At 31.5% G+C, this 24,015-nt stretch overlaps 1 long non-coding RNA gene across 2 annotated transcripts; it reads right to left on the bottom strand.

The window, feature by feature from the left end:
• Nucleotides 1-3,345: 3,345 nt before the first annotated feature.
• LOC115883171 lies at nucleotides 3,346-3,896 on the bottom strand. Of its 2 annotated transcripts, none has more exons than XR_004050346.1 (3): nucleotides 3,709-3,896; nucleotides 3,477-3,651; nucleotides 3,346-3,407 (listed from the first exon to the last, which is right to left on the bottom strand). It is a non-coding gene; the product is annotated as an uncharacterized LOC115883171 (long non-coding RNA). The 2 variants fall into 2 exon arrangements; XR_004050347.1 differs by having other exon boundaries at nucleotides 3,482-3,651.
• Nucleotides 3,897-24,015: the final 20,119 nt, after the last annotated feature.

The following is a 24,015-nucleotide window of genomic DNA, read 5'->3' as shown; positions in this document are numbered from 1 at the left end:
GATTCGAACGTTCTCTCAATCAGAATTATTCATATTTTGATGCACTTGTGCAATAATTTCTCATTTAGAAACTAGCCTGAAATAGCCAATAACCAAAATTTGATGTCGAATAAATGATTGTTTCGATTACGTAATTTAAACCGGAAGCCTATATGTTAAAAACTTAAATAATGCATTTTTGTACCTTACTTATTAAAATAAGTATAGTTTAATTAGATTTTTAGAAAGCTCATAACAAAAAAAATGAAATAAAGTAATAATGTACACGGTATCCCATTTAAAAAACATATGTTTGGGTCATATTACAAGAATGACAGTGGGGGAATGACTATAGGATTCAGTTTTCACCTTTTCGATATATCATAATAAAATCGAGATACGAGGGAAGTCAAAAAATGCAACAATTTCAAATTAGCCCTATATTTCAGGAACTAAGGGAGCTAGAAAACAGTAAAGACAGTGATGTGAAAACCGCATCTTGGTACCTCTACTCATAAGCAAAAAAAAACTGTAAAATACACGAAAATTGGACACTCTGTACAAATAGTTATATAAAAATATATTTTTAGCCATATAAAAAGCATCCTTAACAGTTTTGATAAGCTACCTATATTTTAAACCCAAATCTATTAGTTAAATTGTGATCAAATGGATGTTGATGCAATCATTGATTACGGTGCCAACAAGTTGTTTAATAAAATTTGATTTTCTTGCAGAAAATAACGTATTTGGAATTTTAATACTTCTCGTCTGCAATTTTAATTAATCTAAACACAAACCAGATCGTTAAGTAACGAATTTATTAAATTACATTGTGTTATGTAATGAATATCTAGTTGCATCTACACATTAATTTAATTCCAAAACCGTAGGATTTTCCTAGTAACCGCACCCGAGTTGAACAATCTTATATCGTTATGGACGGACCAGGAAAACATTAGTAAAACAGAAATGAACTGTAATCTCTAATAAAACTCACATGACTGAAGAAATATGTACCGCTTCTCTTTTTATTTAATGATTTGTTTCACTGAAAGAATTTTTATACAATATTAAAAATAATGAAGTCAAAGCCTTTCCGTCGCTATTTTGAAGAATTATAAAAACGTGTGATAATATTAGCTTTGCTCCAACGCGTAAATTAAGACCGTTCTAGAACGGTTATTGGTATCGCAGTGATTGAATTTGTGCGCATGTATCGACTTTGACAGTTCTGTTATGATATCAAAATTAAATGCTGTTGGAACGGTTTGTGAATCGATTTTAGAGTTCGTCCTATAGCAGCTGTCACAGTAGCCTTAGATCAATTATCTATAAAGGATTTTCAAAATGAGTAATATACCGTTTGGTCGAAAAAAGAACGGCATCCAGTTGGCTTCGAAATGAAATTCCCCATATAATTTTACATTTTACATATAGAAGAAGAAGAAGAAATTTAGGTTTCAAACCGCATCAGCATCAAAGGCTATTTAGCGGCGTATTACGTGCTATTTTAATATGGTACAATATTTGACATTTTACTAAACAACACGTTTATAGACAGATTGTATATGTTAAGAGTGCAGACATTGATTTCGTACAAATAAAAAGTAAATGATTCAGACAACATAGAATAAATCAATAAAACGTAAAAATATATACAGTTGAATTAGTAATTGGTTGCTTTAAACCAAAATGTAGCTTTTTAGATACGTATATTTTAGATATATATCCCGATCTTTCCAGATAATCAAAAAGTTTTGGTTGCTCACTTGTAGAAAAAATAACTGACATGTCTGACGAAAGATGGCAGGCCTCTCTTAGGTTAATTAAAGTCCCTAGATATATAAAGTACCGCAATTATCGCCATATTGGCGCCAAAACTAGCGGCAAATTTAAAAAGGAGGCCAACATTTCGCTGTTTCGGCTTTTTAAGCAGCTGGTCGGTCCGGCGCCAATATGGCCGACCAACATTGACAGGCAAGCCGTAAAATAAAATATTTATTAATTGTAATAGAATTACGTTTATTATCTACAATTTACCCTCATTTTAACGTAATATCAGGTTGTATATTAATATTCAATTTCATAAATTTAATTTTTTAGGCCTATATATGTTAAGAGTACAAGTTTCCGTACAAGTGTTTTTCAGTTGTATTAGCATTTATTTTATGTTACCTTTTAGCGCAAAGTACGCCAACAGAAGTAAGTTAATAGGTAAGAAGAAATAAAGTTAGAATAACATTTAGCATTTTAGTACTTACAGTCGAAACAATTGGAAAAACTTTGTTTGTTGATGAGAACGGGCTACCTATACCATAAGTAAACTTTCCCTATTATACCGGTTATGCTGTAGTTAGTTTTGACAAATAAGCATGATTTAACGAAAGTCTTTGGAACTATGAATCTAGGAATAAGCTACAAACTTAAATTTGAAGGCCGGCTTTTATACGAGAAAATTTTGAACCATGGTTGAAACAAATAAATGTAATAATTAAATTGATATGATACATACCTGCTATTTTTGAAATATATTAATATATTGATAGAAAGATTGTTTCAATTAGTATTACTTCAGGTAGTTTCGGCATTTTAGGTATGTAATTGTGCACTTAATTTAAAAAATAACTTAGAAAGAAGCTTGAAACGCATAGGGGCTCTTTATGTGTGCTGTATAATTAAGGTTTGTATGTTATGGAGTCATTTTTATACAACAAATTTATTATTAGTTGAATAAAAGCAAGTTAATACCACATAATTCAATTAAAATATATTTTGCTCTGCATTTTAATGTTATATTTTTAAAACAACAAGTGTCATAATGTTTAAGTATCATTATTATAAAAAAGTTATACTGCTATAAATTTAACATTGAAATAACTGTAATTATTGTTATACATAAATTAAGTAGGCATAATTTTACCTCGACAATATGTAAATCTTCAAATAAATCTTAACAATTTTATGTCATGTATAAAAATCAAATTTAAATCACACACTTTTATTTATATCTGACAGTATAAGACCAAATTTTTAAATATAACTTTACATGCTTACATTATAATGTTTACTTTTTATTAGTAATTACAATATGAACCAAAAAATATTAATTACTATCAATAAATACATAAAATCGAATCTATTTAAGTCCATGAAAATAACGATATAGTTAGCATATGCATAAACAACATTCTTGTTATTAGGATCAAATTTATTTGAGCTTTTTTTCATTGTTTTGATTAATATCCCTGTTAGTCCTGACTGGTAAAACCACCTGAAGCGATGTCATCCAAATCTATATTTTATATTAGTTGAATAAATAAAATATATAAAATATATATATGTATCATAACATAACTTCTTCTTTTAAATAATTATCCTGCCTTTGGTCTGATGATAATATATTGTAGATTTATCTAAACTTCTTACTGGCAAAATGTTGAAAACTAAACTACACTAAACATTTTAGGGAATGATTACGTAAAGATTTCACTTACACTACACTTAGCATCCTTTTTAAAAGATATGTATGGTAGTTTGCAAGTAAGGTCTTTGTCTTGTTCTAGATTAGATTTCTAGAGGTGGATCTCAGCCTGACCCACTGCGACCTTCCCAGATCTATTGTGGTCTTGTCTTGTTCTACAATGAAGTTTTATGTAGCAATAGGTTATACTACAAATAAGATTTTTAAAAATCTTCACTGGAGCATAAATAAATTCAATCCACTACCTAACGTGTATTGAATATCGACGATGTTAGAAAACACATCAAATGGCGGCCTTTTCTTGTAATACACATTTCTTCACTAAAGATATCGACGCCTATACATTATTAACTAATAAATTTGTAGCATTTTAGTGGCTTTCAGTGGCTTTATAATTATTTTAAAACATGTGGATAAATCTTTTTATTCTGAAATTGACAGCTTCTCAATATTTGACATGACAAGTTCAGACAAATGTGACATTTAAACAGTCCTACCACTACAGTTTTCCCAGAAATACCCCAAAAATCGCGCGAATAACATTGAACAAACCAATTGCGGTACTTTATATATCTAGGGACTTTAAGGTTAATTAGCTGACTACATTCCTTAAGGATACGCTTGACAGTTAAAGGATTACTACATTTATCACATAGAGGCGGTGGTTGGCCGTTAAGCAAAAATTGATGAGAAAACTAACAATGTCCTAATATGAGTCTGTTAATTACTACAGCTTTTTTTGCGACGATCATAACTCGATGCGTGGAGAAACCACAGAAGAATGTCCTTTTGACATTCCAGAATTTGTTAGGAGCCTCCAGAAGATCCCACTCTAGTTGAACCAGGGATTTGCACAGTCGGGCGATTTTTGTGAGCAGACAACCCGTGGAATAAACCTATTTGTACCGTTTAGACGTGCATTTTTAGCGTAATGATCAGCGCTTTCATTACAGAGGTAATGCCCACATGGCTAGGGATCCACAATACAGATATATTGGAGCCTAGGCTAGTTGCCCTATGTCGCAAATCCATTATATGTGCTTCCAAAGGATGTTGGGGGTAAAGTTTTTCTACATATAGTAGAGCAGATAATGAATCAGAGTATATCAGCCAAGAAGCCCGAGGTTAAGAAACAATGTATATTAGAGCCTTAATGGCTAGAAGTTCTGCATTCAATATATCTTTGTAAGGATGTAGTCGGAATTGACTATGTATCAACTGTGGACAAAAGCATAACCAGTGTGAATACTTGTTACTGAACCATCATTATAAATTATATTTTCAGGATTGTATTTGGATGATATTTCAGCAAATTTGATTCTCATAAAAGATTTACATACTACGGGAGGAGGAATAATCCAAGGCGGATTATTTGGAGGATTTCGAGCTACACATGGCGGAAGAACAAATTTAGTATATGTCAAGGTCCGAACAAATCTATTACCATATCCCTTGTTCTTGTCATTGTTGACAATTACGTTGCCATTAGGGCGATAAAAATGCTTATATACTGGAATGAAAGGACGACATTTTAAGGTAGCAGGTAGCATATACCAACAAAGATTCAAGACGTCGGTATTACAAGGAGGCAATCTCTCCCAAACAATGCATGCTGTTAGCTGGACTAGTACGATAAGCGCCTAAAGCCAGTCTAATTGCAGAGTTCTGGATGACATTCAGTTTGTTAAGACGGGATATGCAAGAAGACGAATAAGCAACACATCCATAATCTAGTTTGGGCCTGAAATAGATCTATAGAGATGAAGTAGTTTGGTAGGAGGAATTATACCAAGCGGAAATGAAGATTTTAAATAATTGATATGCGGCAACCGGGATAACCAATAGTCAAAATATATGCCCAGAAATTTCATGTTAGGTTTATTTTGCAGTGGATGCCCGCAAAGAGAAAGATTGTGAATTTTACATATCATATAAAGTTGATTCATACCCATCGCTGAGGCCGTTTTTTTATCATATTGTATTATGAGGTAACTACAATATGATCTATAAAAAAAACGGCGTAAAATAATATCTAATTGGAGACACTTCATGCTAATATAAATTATAGATATTTAAACCATTTTGACAATATCGCCGTCTACAGTCCTGTCTTTGACAATATTGCCGTACAGTAATGTGTATATGTAATCAAAAGATAAAAAGGCCATAATACATTTGAAATGGTTGCAATAAAATAAACCGATAGCAGGGCTGCAATAATTCAGATTTAAGAAGACTTACGTTCTAAATCATTTCGAAAATCAAAATGATTATAAAGTTATAAATCTTAAATATTTGACTGAAATAATTTTCTTTCAAGTGAAGTAATTTTTGTAAACACTTAAATCAATATAATGTAATTTAAGTGGTTTTTATGACTGAGAAGTTTATATTTTTAATTTAAATCATGATGATCCGCGAGTTAAGTCTGCAAAATGCCTTCAATCAAAATAATTTACCGTCCAGTCCGAGTATCAAAATTCAATTTAACTATCTATTTTTTAATGTTAATATAGATTTTCTTGTATTACCGATTGCCGATTTCCTTATTACCTAGTAGGTACCCTTATTGTAGGTACACATGAGACTAAAATAACATAAAATAAAACGGTTGATTTTCAGAATAACTACAAACACAAAAATATGGTTTTTATAAAATTATACAATAAAATCCATTACATTTATTAGACGTCATCGAATACAAGTCTCTTAGAGAGTGGTAATATGTTTTGATCACTATATTATATAAAGCCGCGTCCAAGCTAGGCGAAGAGAACGTACGCTAACATATACAGGTTCGCTGATATGTATGAAAACGGTCGATTATTAGGTAAAATATACGAGGTACCGCAAAAAGTTAAATATAAAAATTATAAGGTTTTTAAATGTTTATTAGCGAGTAATAAATTAAAGTATACAGGGTTGGTCGTAAAGTCGTGGCATATAATTTTTTTTTTTTTAAATGGAATCCTCTGTATGTTATTACATATTTCAATTCTTCCTTCAATTCTAAGCAAAAATCGAAATAAACACAATGTACTTCAAACCAACCGTTTCCGAGTTATTGACTTGAAAATATCACTTAAACAATATGATTTAATGAATTTCGATGTGTTCGGTTTTATTTAACGTTTCCATTCTGCAGAAACTGTGATATAAATCGCAAATCATTTTGAAAATCATCGATAGCCGCATCCACGGACCTAACCCAAAGTATATGTTAGTATAGTTACTGATCAAATGATAGTTGATTTACAGGTTAAAACGAAAGTGTTAAACACAGTATTTTTTACGATTTTCTGTAAACTTAGCAAAAAATTGAACGTTCGTACTTTCAACTTACAATCTAGCCATTCATTATATTACAACACATTCACTTACGAGTAATTAATATTCTATGAATTCAAAATGAAATATGATCTACAGCTTCTTCTACAAGTCCACAACCACAAAAATTAAGATACGATCAGAAAATAGTCATGTTATTAAGCGACTTTAAACAAGATACGACACGGCACGAAAATATGTAGATCAAAGTTCCAGATAGAGGAGTAAAAGAATTGATTTATTGTTTAAGGTTGAGGCAGCAGATGCGTAAAAGCAAAAAGTAAAAGGAAGAAGAAGATTATTTATACTCGTTAAAGAAAGCAATGTTAATGATAATTTATTGTTATTTTATACCAAAATAGAATGTTTATAGTTAATAGAAAATATAGGAGGTACCCATGAGGTACCTAACAAAAATTGGAATGATAAAATGTAAAGCAATTATAAATAAATTAATCTCATGATTTTGCTAATACTAACATCGATGCATCGTAACTTTTAAATGCAAATATCTTGAAAATCGTTCACCATTTTGAACTAAACGAAAAGCACCTTTTTTACGTAAAAAAAGTATTTTTATGTAATTTATTAAAAATACTCTATCTATAAGGATAAAAGAAGTACCACCAGTAGCACTCTCTACTCTATTGGAAAGTACCCTTTCAGAACTGTTGCGGAATTTTACACTATCGCCATTTGCTTTGGCATTAAAATGTATGTCAGAGTACCAAATTTTAAGAAAAACGGTTTACCAATGTTCTTAAAAATGAACAAAATAAATTATTTTTATATGCCATTTCCAGGGCTGTAACTTCTTCGAAAAACATTTTAGGGCATTTGTTTATAGGAACTTTTTGTGTTATTTTTAACTGTGGAATCACTCACCGAAGTTAGATATATTATTTTTTTACACCCTATATACAGGGTGGTCCGAATTGTATTCCGGTAACTTCGGCAGCATATTCTGCAGATAAAAATAAGTAAAAAACTTCCTATAAATGTATGTCCTAAAATGTTTAGTTTCGGAGATACAGGGTGTAGAAGTTTCATTTTTATTTCGATTTTTTCCAAATAATTTCTGAAGTGATGTCAATATTTGGATGAAAATTGGTGTACGGAAGTTTTTTGACATGAGAAATTTGATTTTGATGTCTATATGACTCCTACTAGTAGAGGGCGCCACCTACATATTTTTTAACTGGTTTGAAGAGTAAGAACTTTTCGTCGGTACCTGTATAAAAGTACTGAGCAAAAAAATATACATTTACGACGTTTTCTACGTGAAAAAGGTCTCTTAGCAAAAATCGCTACGAGTAATGGTTTTCGAGATATTTGGAATCGAAATTATCAATACCTGTCATCATTGACATTAATTAAACATGTTGACTAAATAGTTATTAGACTGAAACCATAAATCTGAAATGGTTTTGTGCATCAGAAACTGTTTTATCATAATTTTTTGCAGAAAAAATTATGATTAATTAAAAAAAAAATTCCCAAATTTATTATTTCAGTAAAATAACTATCTACTCAACGTGTTTATTTTTCGTCAATATAATGACATGTATTGACTATTTCCATTCTAAATATCTTAAGAACGGTTGCTCGTAGCGATTTTTACAAAGGGATGTTTTTTAAGTAAAAAGTCACAGAGATGAATATTTTTTCGCTCGGTAGTTTTATACAGGTATGGACAAAAAGTTGTTACGCTTCAAAACAGTTAAAACACATATAGGTGGCGCCCTTTACTAGTAGGAGTCATATTGACACCAAAATCAAATTTATCATGTCAAAAAACTCCCAGACACCAATTTTCATCCAAATACTGATGTTTCCTCATAAATTATTTGGAAAAAATCGAAATAAAAATGAAATTTATTCACCCTGTATCTCCGAAACTAAGCATTTTAGGACATACATTTATACAAACTTTTTTACTTATTTTTATCTGCAGAATGTGCCGCCGAAGTTTCCAGAATACAGTTCGGACCACCCTGTACATAAAATTCATATTAATTGTCTGGTAAGATCTTATAGAAATATATTCTCTGTCTCAGAAATACATGGCGTTTTTATGAAAATCTTATTAATATAAATTTTTCAAATTCGTTTTTTTTTTAATAATACAGGGTCAGGCAATAGTGCGTCGGGCATCTGTAGCTCCTAGGATAAAATACTTGGAAATTTTGTTCAAGTGCAAATCTAAATGTTATGTACTAGGATATATTTCAGAAAATTATTTTAACTTCTATAGGGAGGCTCAAAAAGTGTGAGTGGATGGGGATAATTTTTTTTTAATTGAAACACCCTGTATATTATTGCATTTTTGGCTTCCTCTCAGATTACTTTACATAATCTTAAGATATGAGTAAATATATTTCGTTAGTTTCATATATATTAATAAGCAAATAAAAAATATATATTTTTCAGCCTTTCTTAAAAAAATATTTAAAATACAAGAACTGTCCTGAAATCAAAACTACATTAACTACTAACATTGCAATAAATATGGTAATCGTAAATCATACAGGATTAAAATTCTACGGCAAACTTTCTAAAATATGAAATATTTTTTTTTTCCTTTTTTTAAATGGAACCCCCACTATATTATTTTTTCAATAGATGGAGAATTAAAAGATTACCATTTTTTGTATTTAGAGTATTTCAAAACTTTTAACGGTCTCGCAGACATTTGCGATTTTATATTTCATATGGCATTTTCCACAGTAAATTTTTATCAAAGCCACCCAATGATTTTTCTCTCGTATTTTACCCTTGAAGGAGCCATATGGAATAATACTACGTGTATCTGCAAAACCATTAACAATTTTTAAATACTTTAAATACAAAAGTTGTTAATTTTTTAATAAAATTCCATTTAATAAAAAATAATATACAGGATGTTCCATTAAAAAAAACAGAAAAATTATTTTATATTTTAGAGACCCTGTATGATTTAAGATTATAATATTTATAGCAAAGAATGTACTAGACCATCTGAAGTAAATAATATGGTTTTGGTTTCAGGACAGTTCTTGTAATATTTATTTATTATATTTATTTTATATTTTTTTTATTTATCTGAAATTATAGAAATAGAGTTACTCATATCTTAAGGATTATGTAAAGTGATCTGAAAGGACGCCAAAAATGCAATGATATATAGGGTGTTCCATTTAAAAAAAAAACATTCCGTTCCAGTCACACTTTTTGAGCCATTCTATAGAAGTTAAAATATTTTCCTGAAATACATCCGAGTACATACTTTAGGTTTGCACTTAAACATAATTCCCAAGTTTTTTTATTCTAGGAGCTACAGATGCCCGACGCACTACTGCCGAACCCTCTACATATATACCGGGTGCGTCTCAAAAGTAGCTCACCCCCTATAACTTTTTTATTTTTTCAGATAAAAAAACAAGATTTGGTATGTTAGTATAATATGACATAAATTAGGATTGATTGGTGTATTCAATTGTTTTTGGTAACTTCCTGTTTCACCGGAAATTACTACAACTTTTGATTTTTAAATGGCACCCTCAGTATTTTTTTACTTTATACGATAGAAAATGACATTCTGAATAGAATGACATATCATATGTCAATTTTTGACATTCTCGCTTAATAAAAAATTTTATTTTAAAATTCAATCCAGAGTGCCATGGCTATATGTTAAAAGCACTAATTGTTCATCAAGGAGCCTTGAAAAAATAGATTTGATCGTCTAAAGTTTTTAGTGTCTTGTCCTGGCCAGTTAGAAAATGCTCATAGCGTCATATCATATCTCAATATTTTCAAATGGAACGAGGGTGGCTCATTAGCATATTTGGAAAAAGCATTTTTTTACGAATAATTTGATACCACACACTTGGTATTTCGAGTCAAATTTTCATTACGAACCACAAAAAAAAATAAAGCATATTTTATTTTACAGAAAGTTGACATATGATATGTCATTCTATTCAGAGTGACATTTTCTATCGAATAAAGTAAAAAAATAACGGGGGTGTCTTTTAAAAATCAAAAGTTGTAGTAATTTCCGGTGAAACCGGAAGTGACCGAAAAGAATTGAATACCATCAATCAATCCTAATTTATGTCATAGACTAACATAACAAATCTCGTTTTTTTAACTAAAAAAATAAAAAAGTTATAGGGGTGAGCCACTTTTGAGACTGACCCGGTATATCATTAGTTTTGGAACTTTAGAAGCTTATAAAAATTCTTAATAAAAAACTCAGTGCCATATTAAAAAAAAAAGAATGTTGATAATGGCAGCTCAGAAATGAAACTTCGGTGTGAAAATCTGATAATAACATTTTTTAGAATAAAAATAGTAGCAATGAGAATGTCAAATTTATTTTGTGAGACCTATTCAAATATAGTTATAAAAAATAAATCTCCAATATTTGGTGTTTTTTCAAAAATCTTCTAATGTATTCGGAATTTTTAAACTTAAGGTGGCATTTTAAATTTTAACCAGAGTCAGATTCGCAACTTTGCTTTGCCTTCATTTAATCCGATCTCGTATCTCTTCTAGTTTCCGAGATCCCATTAATGATAAAGCTCCAATTTGGGACACTCTGTACATAATATGAATTGCTCTTTATTTCCTGTGCCATGTCACTCTGCGGATGTTCTAATACCTTTTGATTTATTTATTACATATATGAATAAAATAGTGACCTTTTCTTGTCACGGTGCAGTAATTTACTAACCTAACCATGCATCTCATTAACTGATATTTTTTAATTCATATACCCGTTTTTTAGCTTTTTATTACAGAATTACAGTATTTGCAGTGACTAACGAGTAAAAAATTACTAGAAAGTAAAAAGTATATAATATAAATGATTTTCATTACACATTTAATAAGTAATGTAATATTATTCTTAATGCAATTAGTCCAACTTTGTAGTTATGCAATAGTAGAGTGCAAACCGTGAAATTAGCCGCCTAAATTACACCTTTTCAATACATGCAATATTCATATGGATATAATACAAAATAAATAGTAAAATGTGGGGATTTTTAAAAATGATGGTGTTTTAGAAAATTGGTCAACACCCTTGTCCTATTTATTTATTTACAAAATACCTATTAGCAAATATTATTTCATTGCCTGGTTATTAGTATAATAAATTATTTAAAGCTTTGTATGCTTTAAATATACCTAAATATTTAATATAAAAGAAGCAAATATCTAAATATGCCATTAGTGCGGTCCTTTACATTAGAAAAGTATTATATAGTCGCTCTCCAGATTGTTAGACTTTTTGAAAAAGATAAGTCTGGAGAATGTATCATAGAGATGAGAAGAGGACCACAATAGATTTGAAAAGATCGCAGTGAAACAGGCCAATAACCACCTCAAAATTCTAATCTAAATACAGTAGAACTTCTCTAATTCGGACATGGCGTCAAATCGGACACTCTAGTAGTTCGGCGTCTCTTATCAACCGGACAATTTTGATATTTTTGCCTGTTTATTCCGAACGCCAACAAAATTCAAAAGAAAATGAATGAAAGTCTGCATTTTCTTGGAGGGTGGACGGTTAGATGCAGTATGTAGCCTTTTCTTGGTAGTACAGGAGTCAGGAGTATAGTATATTGCTAAAAGATAGAGCCAGCTAAACGACTGTTGCTGAGGAAGTGTGAGATTGGATTGCATTGACAAGGAAGGAAAGATACGTTTTTGTTCTATATGTAACATTCTATTTATGCTAGATATAAAAATCAGAAATAGATATTTTTTCTTCTTGGTTCTTGCTTCCAAACCAAGAGCAAATAAAAAAATCAAACCCTGTACACAATAAAAGAAATTATAAATGAATTTCAGGAGAAAAACAATTTCTCTCTGGTTTGACTGAAGGCAGAGACAAATTGAAATAAAAAGGCGACTTAAGTGAAAGAGAAGATAACATATTGTGTTGAAAATAAAACTTAGCAATGCTGTAAAATCTTTATCAAAAGTATTTACTGGGTAGAAACTTCTTATGTAAAACGATATTTTACATAAGATATTTTGCTTTTGAAAGGAGTAAAAAAGAAGGCTGTGGAGGCAGATAAAATCGATTCATTTTTTTAAAAACCGATTAATTTAAATTAATCAATAATTCAATTCAAATTAAATATTAATTTCACATTTGTTGACATTTTTATGTAAGTATTTAATGTGTATTAAAGTGCGTAGTTACTTAGTATGGGGTTATTGTAGTAAGTAGTAACAGAGTTATTTTATGGGTGCATGATGCATACAGATACATGTAGGTACAATAAGCACAATGTGTAAAGAGAAAAAGGAGTTTCAATATGATTTATAAAGTATTTTGCATGTGGACTTATATAAAAAATGTGTGTTTAAATTTTAAGTTTAGGTTGGAAACAATAAAATTATTAAACAATAACATTATAAAAATATTCCTCCAGTAATCCGGATAATTCATTAATTCGGAACTATCGAAGTTCTAGTGTATATGTCGCATCCACTTAGTGTAATTGTTCGTTTCATGAATTGGATATCCACTTCGCGAACTAGTTGGGTTAGGTTAGGTTAGTTTCGCGATCTGGTTGGTTTCAGTTCGCGAAGAGCCATTCGCGAAGTGCCATTTCATGAAACGGACAATTGCACTAAGTGGGTGCGACATATATAAGTAAAAACTTCAGAAACATCAAATCATAATTAGTTTTTATATAGATAATACATTATTTGATATCAAAATTTAAAAAGATAGCAGAACTCAAAATAAAGTGTCTCTGGTATGGTTTCTTCTTCTGACAGATACAATTTGCAGATGATTTTGTCTATAAACTCCATCAGCTGTAAAAATATCTGTAGAGCTTGCAATGTCTTCTGCTAGTAGACACATGCACTAAAGTTTTCCTCCGTTCTCGAATTCGATATATTGTAAATTTTGGCGAGTGAGAAATTTCTCTCTTTGGATCAAGGGTAATGAGGCCGTCCACTGGAAAATCAGACACAGACATAGTAGAGCCTTTATCTAATGACATATAACTACACAGGAACCACTAATGCTCAGCAGAAATTAATTTGTCAAGTGTTGCCTGAACAAGGAACAAGCTCTATCAAGGAAATCTATGTTGCAGACTGCAATAACGATTCTGGAACAGCAGAGCACATAATGTCACTGCGAGGCTCTGGATCGCAAACCACACCATCTATTTCAGAAAACAAGGCAAGATTCGAAGGAACCACCTCTTAAAATGGTGCCGGATACAGAGATAGGAGACTGGGTCCAGATATAGAAAGTGGACAAACATAATAAGCATTACAGGTTGCCGTGTTTCCGGCATAAAACGGATCCTTAAAATTGAGAAAAAAACAGAAATATTTTTTTTAATAAGAAGTTTTAGAAATTTGTTGGCCACCCACTGTTTGGCTTTAATATGAAGCAGGACTTGGTAACTGGAAGCAATGCATTAAGTGCACATCTTACAAAAACGGAAATTAAGGTTTTCGTTTATAGACCAAAACCATCCGTTGATGTCATTAGAAACCATTTAATGTAATGAATCGAGTTATGGATGACATCTCTGTGTCTCATTGCCACAACACATTGTTATATGATTTTAGGTACCTACTTATAGTGGAAGTTCGTAATCTTATTTAATAATAATTTTGCTTTATAATATTTTTTATAATATTTGCATTTTTTAATAATTTACGTTAATATTGTCTTTATATAGCCCGCGTCTTCGATTAAGCATAGGAGCATGAGAATCATCAATAGCGTTTTGGGAATTTCACATCTTAAGCAACAAATTGGTACACATGAAGGGCATTATTATTTTTATTCAATGGAAATGTGCTCGCTGACACAAAACCCACACTAATACATTACTTTCTTATACTCTTTCTTTCTTATTGTACCATGATGATTTTAAAAAATTCCATTTTTATTCTTTAACGAACCGTTCGAAGGTTATCAGGTCAATGGATGTTCGCGAGTGAGTGAAGAGACACACATAACTTCGATCATTTTCAGTATAAAAATTTCACTTGGGATTAGAGATGGTAAATTTTAATGCTATATCGATATACTTTATTATTTTATATAACAAAAAGTTTAACAATAAAACAAAACTATTGATAAGTTATTTAAACAAACTCAATGATAACAGAATCATAGATTAAATAATGTTAATTCGTATTCTTGAAAAAAGTTGGACATTTTACCACTGAAGGTGGAATCTAAAAATATTTTTTTTTGTAAATTACTACTGGGTCCAAACGGAAACTACTTCTTAGTAGCTTTTAAATACGCATAATGTTTTAGAGATAGATGTATCTTCCCCCGTCATCAGAACTAAAAAAATAAATTAATAATTCAATAAAAGTATTTTGAAAGAAAAAATATTTTGAACAGTTTAGTTATTTAGCACAGATTTAAATCTTTGACGAAATCAGGAAAATAAAACACTTAATCATCACTATACACCAAAACACTTAACTTTTACACTGGACGCGGGTTTCGCTAACCATGTTCAGCAGATGATTAAAGCAGTTTTAATCATCTGCTGATGATGCCAACATGGTTACCGAGACGCGCGTCCAGTGTAAAAGTAAAAGTGTTTTGGTGTAATATAACTTTTTTATTTTTTTAGATACCAAAACGAGATTTGGCATGTTAGTACCTATATGGCATAAATTACGATTGATTGACGTACTCAATTGTTTTTGGTCACTTCCTGTTTCATCGGAAATTACTACACCCTCGTTATATTTTTACTTTATTCGATAGAAAATGACCCTCTGAATAGAATGTCATATCATATGTCAACTTTTGATATTTTCGTTTAAAAACAAATCGTATTTTAAATTTCAATCCAGAGTGCCATGGATGCGTTAAAACAATAATTTTTAATCAAGGAGACTTGGAAAAATAGATTTGATTAACTAATGTTTTTCGTGTCTTGTCCTGGCCGGTTAAAAGATGCCCAATATATAATCATATGCAATCATATTTTTAATCATATCTCAATTTTTCGAATCGAACAAGGGTGGCTCATTAGCATATTTGGAAAAAGCATTTTTTTACGAATAATTTGGTATCACACACATGATATGTCATGCTATTCAGAGTGTCATTTTCTATCGAATATAGTAAAAAAATACCGACGATGTCATTTAAAAATCATAAGTTGTAGTCATTTCCGGTGAAACAGGAAGTAACCAAATACAATTGAATACGTCAATCAATCCTAATTTATGACGTATACTAAAATACCAAATATCGTTTTGTTATCTGAAAAAATCAAAAAGTTATAGGGGCGCCACTTTGTGACGCACTCGGTATAATATAAAATATCTAAATATGAGGCTATGAGGCAAGCATGATCGCCAGCAATATTTTCTATTTAGGAAAGCTAGAGGAAAGCGCTAGGGTTACCAGATGAGAACGTGTCCAACCAGGATAAACCTTCCAAAAAAATCCGGACAAAATCCAGACGTCTAAATTTTTTAGCAAAGTAGCATTTTTCACACTACACACTGATTAATGATTACATATTAGTAAAACAAGAGCGAACATGTACATTTATATTTAAACTGTCAAAACCTAAAACCTGCAAAGTAAAACAATGAATTTACACTGCTGAATTTATCTACGATTTTTTAAATAACCAGGTACATTTTTTAAAACTAGTTTATTATTTTGCATTGCGGCGATAAATCCGGACGTTCATGAGAAATCCGCCCGGACCCACCCGGACATAATAAAAATACGGGTGTGTTCGTATTAATCCGAACGTCTGGTGACCCTAGGAAAGCCCAAGGACCTGCACAAAGCGGTTCAGGGCAGAGGAATAGGGGCCTGCAAACATAGAAATGGGAAAAACACGGGTCGGTCAAGTTTGCCCCCCGTACTAAAGGAAATTAAAAAATTGATATGTCACTATTTTGCACACCATAAATGATATTTTGCACACAAAATTGTACAAAATGTGTGCAAAATAGTGGTATATCTATTTTTGAATTTTTCCTAGTACCCTAATCCCTTGATTGAGCCGACAAATACAATGGGGTTAAAAAAAAGTCTCAGTGATTCCGACATAGGACAACGAAAAAAAAAATGGAAAAAAATAATTCAGTAGTTTTCATTTATTCAGTTTTTTTTTCAATATCTAGAAGTCTAGCACGTATTCAAGTATAATGCTAGAATCTTTCTGTTCTGAATGTATTCTCCACGTACCCTGATGCTTTTTTTTGTCTATTTTTTTAAATTTTTACAGCCTGACAATTTTGTTCGTTCTTGTCTGATCCTATTAGTTTTTCATATTTAGAAAGAATAAATAAGTTATAATAATAATAATAGCTCCCGTATATAGCGTTTAACACCTCGGGAGTAGCAAGGTACAGCTTGCCATAGTAGAGCCGTTCGGTATACAAGGAAGGTAATGTGGCTAGCACTACGCTTCAACCGCCGAATATATAAGTTTTATATATTAAATAAGTTTTTGGTGGAAATTTATAATGGAATGGTGGAACTTTATAATAAATAAGTTTTTGGTGGAAATAAGACGCCTTTTTGAAAAAAAGAATCGAAAGAGAATAAAAATATTAAACATATCGATTAATTAACATATTACCATTCCTACTTCGGATGCTCACTAACCTTATCCACTGATGCTGTATAGTGAGCGCGAATTTCGTTTTGAAGGTCTCGGTTGATGTGCCGTTATATCGATCTGGACCATTAGGTTAAATTGTATCTTGTTTAAATCTACTACTGGGTCCAAACGGAAACTACTTCTTAGTAGCTTTTAAATACGCATAATGTTTTAGAGATGTATCTTCCCCCGTCTCATTAAAAGACAGGGATTTAGAGTGACAATTTTGATTATGCAAAGGAAATACATGTGCTATGAGTTTACTGGTTGCCTAACGATTAACATTAATTTAAAAATAAATCCCCAACATGAATGATGAGCAAAAATTTAAACAAAAACAGACCACATATCACAAAAAACACATTGTTGGTTAGTAGCAGTTACTAGTAGTCAGAGATATACAGGGTGGTCCGAACTGTATTCCGGAAACTTCGGCAGCATATTCTGCAGATAAAATTAACTAATAAAGTTCGTATAAACGTATGTCATAAAATGCTTAGTTTCGGAGATACAGGGTGTAGAAGTTTCATTTTTATTTCGATTTTAATATAATATACGTAATCGTCTCATCAGAACTAAAAAAATAAATTAATAATTCAATAAAAGTATTTTGAAAGAAAAAATATTTTGAACAGTTTAGTTATTTAGCACGGATATAAATCTTTGACGAAATCAGGGAAATAAAACACTTAATCATCACTATACACCAAAACGATACAACTTTTACACTGGACGCGGGTTTCGGTAACCATGTTCAGCAGATGATTAAAGCACTTTTAATCATCTGCTGATGATGCCAACATGGTTACCGAGATGCGCGTCCAGTGTAAAAGTAAAAGATCGCGCACACTATACCTACACGGACCAGTACGGACCAGCACAGCACAAACCTGCATCCTGCATGACATCGCACACTTTACCGCCACAGACCAGCAACATAAGCGAGAGTTTCGAAAAAAGTACAGTTGTCAAGGCTCAACTACTAGAGCGTGCAACATAGAAGTATTGAAAATGAGTAGTTCAGAGGAAGAAATTATTATTTTAGCCATGTTGTGTGAAGAAGAGGAGGAAGAGAAGGAAACTAAGAAAAAAAGAAGATTTTGGGTTCACCCGATAAATCAAAAGAGAAAGCAATATGGCGAATTTCATCATTTGTTTCTTGAATTAAAAAGGTTCGAAGAAAAGTTTTTCCAATATTTTCGAATGTCACAAATCAAATTTGATTATTTTTTTTTTTTAAATTGTACTGAAGCTGTGGTTGGTTCCTTGTGAAACATCGTTGAAATATTAGTATTTTAATAAAGCACGCTTTTAGATGTTTCAAAAAACTTTTAATAAGAGTAACTTTAACTCAACATATATGTTTCGGCTTGTTAGGCCTTTTTCAAGAGTTTTTTAAGAACTAATCGTCTAACTACACTGTAACTATATATATATTTACTATGGGTGTGGGTTCAGAGAGTTTACAATAGGGGTAATAAAAAATGTGTTTAGAAATCCTTGTTGGTCGTTAACATTATTTTCGTTTTTAACAGATTTTAGTATTTCTATTTATTTAGGTAGACGCTTAAATTACATTGAACAGTTAGAAATACTAAAATCTGTTAAAAACGAAAATAATGTTAACGACCAACAAGGATTTCTAAACACATTTTTTATTACCCCTATTGTAAACTCTCTGAACCCACACCCATAGTAAATATATATATAGTTACAGTGTAGTTAGACGATTAGTTCTTAAAAAACTCTTGAAAAAGGCCTAACAAGCCGAAACATATATGTTGAGTTAAAGTTACTCTTATTAAAAGTTTTTTGAAACATCTAAAAGCGTGCTTTATTAAAATACTAATATTTTTTTTTGCTATCGACTCCCATATTGCATCTTTTCTTTCTTGGTCTCTATATATAAAATGCTTGGCTCGTATCGCACAGCTCTGGATACTTTTGTACCAGTAAAATAAGTTTTCTTCATTCATATTTAAAACGATTTAAAGGTTCGAACAAAAATAAACGAAATCTAACCTACATCATGCGACTTGAGCCAGCTAGCGTACTCGAAATACTGACAAACCCTTCAATATTTGCATGTTTGTGGAGGTGTGCTGGTTCGCCGGTGCGCACATTAGGTCGGACCAGCACGACCAGGCATAAATATTGCCGGTCATATTTGTCCCTGACCGACACGACCTGTTTTGACAGTCGTGGCTTGTGGCGGTACGTGCTGGTACTGGTCTAGTGTGCTCTACTCTATTAAATAACACGGTCACCTTCACCGGTAGATTTTACTGGTCTGGTCCGTGCCGGTCCGTGCAGGTATAGTGTGCGCGATCTTTAAAAGTGTTTTGGTGTATTGTGGTGATTGTGTTTTATTTTGCTGTTGTAACACTAAAGGTTCCAATCCACAACTGTAATATTTGACGAAATGTCAATAATTGTTTAATAGACTTGCCTGTATTAAATAATAAGAGTTTGTCAAAAGAGTCAAGAAAAATGTCGGCGACATCCCAAACGACAAAAAACACAGTTACCTGTGAGTCACTGTTCTGTATCCTCTCTCTACAAATACTTTGGTTTAGGTTGTTAAAAAAAATAATTAAAATCAAAAAAAAATATTTAAATTAAATTAATAATAATAATTAATTATTATTAATTTTTTTTTATTCGCTTCTCTGAAGAATCACAGAGGGACACAGGCCATAGTAAGGCCTTCATTCACAGACCTAATGCTATGCAGGAATAAATGCAAATGCTCAGCAGAAATAAAGTTCCTATTTCAACAGATCTCTTGACAGGATGTATGTATGTATAAGGCAGTTACGTGTGCGAAGTATGCAAGTGCCACCTGAACAAAATAGAGCATACCGGATGCGTCTCAAAAGTGGCTCACCCCTATAACTTTTTTATTTTATTAGATACCAAAACGAGATTTGGCATGTTAGTACCTATATGGCATAAATTAGGATTGATTGACGTACTCAATTGTTTTTGGTCACTTCCTGTTTCATCGGAAATTACTACACCATCGGTATATTTTTACTTTATTCGATAGAAAATGACACTCTGAATAGAATGTCATATCATATGTCAACTTTTGATATTTTCGTTTAAAAACAAATCGTATTTTAAATTTCAATCCAGAGTGCCATGGATACGTTAAAACAATAATTTTTAATCAAGGAGACTTGGAAAAATAGATTTGATTATCTAATGTTTTTCGTGTCTTGTCCTGGCCGGTTAAAAGATGCCCAAGTCATATTTTTAATCATATCTCAATTTTTCGAATTGAACAAGGGTGGCTCTGTAGCATATTTGGAAAAAACATTTTTTTACGAATAATTTGGTACCACACACATGATATGTCATGCTATTCAGAGTGTCATTTTCTATCGAATATAGTAAAAAAATACCGAGGATGTCATTTAAAAATCACAAGTTGTAGTCATTTCCGGTGAAACAGGAAGTAACCAAATACAATTGAATACGTCAATCAATCCTAATTTATGTCGTATACTAAAATACCAAATATCGTTTTGTTATCTGAAAAAATCAAAAAGTTATAGGGACGCCACTTTGTGACGCACTCGGTATAATATAAAATATCTAAATATGGAGACCAAGCATGATCGCCAGCAATATTTTCTATTTAGGAAAGCTAGAGGAAAGCGCTAGGGTTACCAGATGAGAACGTGTCCAACCAGGATAAACCTTCCAAAAAAATCCGGACAAAATCCGGAAAATGCCATAAATTTTTTAGCAAAGTAGCATTTTTCACACTACACACTGATTAATGATTACATATTAGTAAAACAAGAGTGAACATGTACATTTATATTTAAACTGTCAAAACCTAAAACCTGCAAAGTAAAACAATTAATTTACACTGCTGAATTTATCTACGATTTTTTAAATAACCAGGTACATTTTACGCACAAAGCGGTTCAGGGCAGAGGAATAGGGGCCTGCAAACATAGAAATGGGAAAAACACGGGTCGGTCAAGTTTGCCCCCCGTACTAAAGGAAATTAAAAAATTGATATGTCACTATTTTGCACACCATAAATGATATTTTGCACACAAAATTGATCAAAATGTGTGCAAAATAGTGGTATATCTATTTTTGAATTTTTCCTAGTACCCTAATCCCTTGATTGAGCCGACAAACACAATCGGGCTTAAAAAAAAGTCTCAGTGATTCCGACATAGGACAACGAAAAAAAAAATGGAAAAAAATAATTCAGTAGTTTTCATTTATTCAGTTTTTTTTTCAATATCTAGAAGTCTAGCACGTATTCAAGTATAATGCTAGAATCTTTCTGTTCTGAATGTATTCTCCACTTACCCTGATGCTTTTTTTGTCTATTTTTTAAAATTTTGCAGCCTGACAATTTTGTTCGTTCTTGTCTGATCCTATTAGTTTTTCATATTTAGAAAGAATAAATAAGTTATAATAATAATAATAGCTCCCGTATATAGCGTTTAACACCTCGGGAGTAGCAAGGTACAGCTTGCCATAGTAGAGCCGTTCGGTATACAAGGAAGGTAATGTGGCTAGCACTACGCTTCAACCGCCGAATATATAAGTTTTATATATTAAATAAGTTTTTAGTTGAAATTTATAATGGAATGGTGGAACTTTATAATAAATAAGTTTTTGGTGGAAATAAAACGCCTTTTTGAAAAAAAGAATCGAAAGAGAATAAAAATATTAAACATATCGATTAATTAACATATTACCATTCCTACTTCGGATGCTCACTAACCTTATCCACTGATGCTGTATAGTGAGCGCGAATTTCGTTTTGAAGGTCTCGGTTGATGTGCCGTTATATCGATCTGGACCATTAGGTTAAATTGTTTAAATTGTTAAAAGTTTTATATATTAAATAGGTTTTTGGTGGAAATTTATAATGGAATGGTGGAACTTTATAATAAATAAGTTTTTGGTGGAAATAAAACGCCTTTTTGGAAAAAAGAATCGTAAGAGAATAAAAATATTAAACATATCGATTAATTAACATATTACCATTCCTACTTCGGATGCTCACTAACCTTATCCACTGATGCTGTATAGTGAGCGCGAATTTCGTTTTGAAGGTCTCGGTTGATGTGCCGTTATATCGATCTGGACCATTAGGTTAAATTGTATCTTGTTTAAATCTCGTTCCTGTCTCGGAACTAGTATTTTTATTTATAATGCACGTTTCTTTTTCGATAGACGACATTCATTAATATTTTGCCCAATTTTAGAAAAATAGATTATGTCCGTTTAAAGAAAGTCTATGATTTATTGGTCTGTGTCGTACAGAATCTTTAAAAGGAGTGTCCAAGATATAATCTGAAAGTTTGTTTTGGGTCACTATATAGATAGGGTCTTCTATTTTCCTACGAAATTATTTCTGGTTTTATTATACAGGGTGGTCTGAATCGTATTCGAGAAATTTCGCCAGTATATTCTGCAAATAAAAATAAGTAATAAAGTTCGTATAACTTTATATTTTTTAGGTTTCGGAGATGCAGGAGAAGAGAAATTTCATTTTTATTTCTATATAATCCAATTAATTTCTGAGCTAACGCCGATATTTCGAGGAAAATTGGTGTCTGGGTGTTTTTTGGCATAAGTAACTCGATTTCGATGTGTCAGTATGACTCCTACTTGAAGGGGAATCTGCATAGGAGTAAAAAAAAATAACTGAGTAAAAAATACACATCTCCGTCATTTTTACATAAAAAAGGTCTAAATAGAAATAGTGAATACATGCAAAGGATATTTAAGATATTCTTTGATACATGTCATAATTGACAAAAAATATAGATGTCGACTGGATAGTTACTAATCTGAAATAATAAGTTTGAATTATTTTTGTGCCAATGATTCAAGAGAAACTGTTTGTTCGTATTTTTCTCTAGAAAATTTCATGTTTAGCTTAAATATTTTTTTCAAATTTATCATATTTCACTTAACTATCTAGTCAACATGTTTATTTTTTATCAATAAAGACATGTATTGACTATTTCCAATCGAAATATCTTAGAAATGATTCCTCGTATCGATTTTTACTAAGAGACATTTTTAAATTAGAAAATAATGGAAATCTATATTTTTTCATTCATTAGGTTTAAGCCGATTCCGACGAAAAGTTATTACTCTTCAAATCTGAAATATTTGAGAGTAATTGTGTCTGGTGTGGACATAATGTGGCTCGAAAATCACCATCTTTTCGTGATATTTTGACGACGTTTCGTGCACTACGAAATACCATCGTAAAAGTCGGCGAAAAAATCGTCGGATTTAATGTGTCTTTGGAGCGTCGAAACTGGGGCCCTATGTCAGCTAGGGGGCTAAAACTCGGAATGTAGATGACATATTTTCATGATCTTTTGACGACGTTCCGTGCACTACGAAACCCCATCATCAATGAATCAAATCAAAAAAATGTCCGATTTAAATGAAATTTGGTACAGTTCGTCTGCTGGATCTGTGTCTATGAAAGGAATGCGGACAAAAAATATTTAAATAAACAGCAATATATTTTATACGTCGACTTGACGAGTACGTCACCGCAAATCGCTCCGCCCACTCATTTTATTGGCTACTTGC

Source organism: Sitophilus oryzae, unplaced genomic scaffold (genome assembly GCF_002938485.1).
Source record: "Sitophilus oryzae breed Bouriz unplaced genomic scaffold, Soryzae_2.0 scaffold_1819_pilon_pilon, whole genome shotgun sequence".
Lineage (NCBI taxonomy): Eukaryota > Metazoa > Arthropoda > Insecta > Coleoptera > Curculionidae > Sitophilus > Sitophilus oryzae.
Note: the sequence above shows the minus strand (reverse complement) of the source record. Positions and strands in the feature narration are given on the sequence as shown.